This window comes from Dipodomys ordii, unplaced genomic scaffold (genome assembly GCF_000151885.1).
Source record: "Dipodomys ordii isolate 6190 unplaced genomic scaffold, Dord_2.0 Scaffold1734, whole genome shotgun sequence".
NCBI classification, from domain to species: domain Eukaryota; kingdom Metazoa; phylum Chordata; class Mammalia; order Rodentia; family Heteromyidae; genus Dipodomys; species Dipodomys ordii.
Genome location: NW_012268950.1, coordinates 1 through 2,405, shown reverse-complemented (window position 1 = coordinate 2,405; position 2,405 = coordinate 1). Strand labels below are relative to the sequence as shown.

Sequence of the window (2,405 nt, the reverse complement as noted above, 5' to 3'; positions counted from 1 at the left end):
AGACAAAAAGTGTATATATGTTTTTCAAATGCATAAAGGATGTATAGTTTGTGCTCATCTCTCTTCTTTCTACTTCTTTTTTGCAGTAATCTAAAAACTTTATATTATAAAGGAGTCATTCAGACTATCTCTCACACTCTCTACCCCCATGCTGTACAAGTATTAGCATGAGTTAAAGATTTCAGTACTTCTCTTGTTTGCTATCTTGTGTACTTGGTCTGGAACAAATGAATTGTGTTTTATTTTCATAGCAATACAGAGCTTATGTGGCCTTCCCAGACTTTTTCCGGAACTCGACTGCTCTATGGTGGAAGAGGGAAATGGAAGAGCTCTACAACAATCCACAGAGTCCAGAGAAGAGCTTGAAGTTTGATGGCATGTGGATTGTGAGTGCAGGGTGCTTTTCTGTGTACACACGGTTAGCTGTTGTGTGAACCTCAACTTGCATAGGGATCACTGACCTTAGTCAAGACACTAACATTCCTTCAAGAAAGATTTTGCATATCTCAGACTGTACTTTTTCCAAATCAGCCCAGAGACCCTTTATACTGTGCAGTTGTACAAGGCATAAATTTCTGCTGTGAAATAACTAGGGTGATTACTACTAATTTATTAGAACTCTGCTTACACTGCAGGTTATCTTTTCATATAACACTCTTGGGTTGTCGGTAGGTAGATGTGAATTGCTATTTTTAGCTAATTTTTTTCCTTCATGTGATGATCCTCTCTGGCCAGCATCACCTGGAAATGTGAGATGGTGAAATTATTCATCCACAATTGAGTTGACATAGTGTTATTTTCTTTATAACTACACCAAGTATATATGTATATGTGTGTGTGTGACATTTGTAGGATATGAATGAACCTTCGAGCTTCGTGAACGGGGCAGTTGCTCCTGGCTGCAGGGATACAACTCTGAACCGGCCTCCCTACATGCCACGTAAGGACCCGGGGCCTCCTTAATCAGCCAAGACATGGCTAGACAAATTCTGCCCAACCCCAACCTGCAGAGGTTTAGCCTGACCACTGAGGGCCAGTCCTTATAGAACTCTGGTTTACTGGGGGCCAGTAAATAGCACATTCAGGGCTTTCATTCATAGGATGTATTCAGTTTATTAGAGAATTTCTGGAATGTAGTAGTTGTCCAAAGGGGTTTTAATTCCAGAGGTGCAATGTATCATGGTCAATGTCACCCTTCTGTAGTTCTCCCCTAGTTCTGTCCATCCTGGCCTCAAGTTACATAGTTCAGTTTTTACATAGAGTATGTGTTCTATAATGGCTGTATTTTCTGTATCTGTAAATGATTTTCATAGCTAGAGTTCTTAGTTTCTCAGTAATTTATCCACAGGAATGTCTTTTGCCATCAGTGGGTATGATGAAGCTGATTTCCTTGTCATAAGACCTTTGGACTATGGAGTTACCCTTGTCCTTCTATGTGTCCATTTCAGTTATTTTCCTTGACTTGTGCAAAATTTTATGAACTTTGCATTATTTCCAAATCTTAAAATTCTAATATATAAGATATAGATAAACCTTTCTAGTCTGTGGAGATTTTTTATAAGAATTATAAAGATTAGAGGCTCATGCTACCTGGGGTAACTCATGTGAGTTATCCAAGAGGTTAAGATCTGAGGATAGTTGTTCAAATCCAACCTGGGTAGGAAACTACGTGAGACTTTTATCTCCAATAAACTACTTGAAAAGCCAGAATTGGTGCTGTTGTACAAATGGTAGAGCACTAGCCTTACACAAAAGAAGCTCAGGGATAGCGCCCAGGCCTAGAATTCAAGTCCCAGGAACTGCTTTCCCCTTCCTCCCCAAAATCCTGGATCAGGGCCTGCTCTAAAGTAAATGCTTGAAAACGCTGTCATTTCTGACATCAGTACTTTTTCCAGTCATGTTGATATGGAAAATACCTGCAGTACCAGCGCAACTCACCAAGTGCACTGTTCTGTGACTGGTGAGGCAGAGGCCATTCAGAAGTGAAGTTAGCCTTAAGGTCCAGAGTCAAATGCCATAAAGATTTGTTAGGGTTTGAAGATATGAGCTCTGTGTTTCCTCCCCGTGCCCCTTAGATTTGGCAGGCAGGGACAGAGGCCTGAGCAGCAAGACCCTGTGCATGGAGAGCGAGCAGATCCTTCCAGACGGCTCGCGGGTGCGGCACTATGACGTCCACAGCCTGTATGGCTGGTCCCAGACCAGACCCACCTACGAGTGAGTTGTGTCTCCCTTCTCCAGCTGGGCCCGAGGATAGAAACAGTGATGGGGACAGCTTCCCTACTTAACCTTGCAAACCCCATTCTAAGAGTCCACCAGAGATGAATGACATCAATGTAGTAATTTTTGTTCTTTCAATAAATAATACACGACTGAGGAATGAGGTTCTTGGGTTAAACATGCATGCT

General features: G+C 41.8%; 1 long non-coding RNA gene across 1 annotated transcript; it reads left to right on the top strand.

Annotated features, from left to right (window-relative positions):
* Positions 1-337: 337 nt before the first annotated feature.
* Positions 338-2,139, top strand: LOC106001999. The gene is made up of 3 exons (XR_001175881.1): positions 338-386; positions 853-940; positions 2,076-2,139. It is a non-coding gene; the product is annotated as an uncharacterized LOC106001999 (long non-coding RNA).
* Positions 2,140-2,405: the final 266 nt, after the last annotated feature.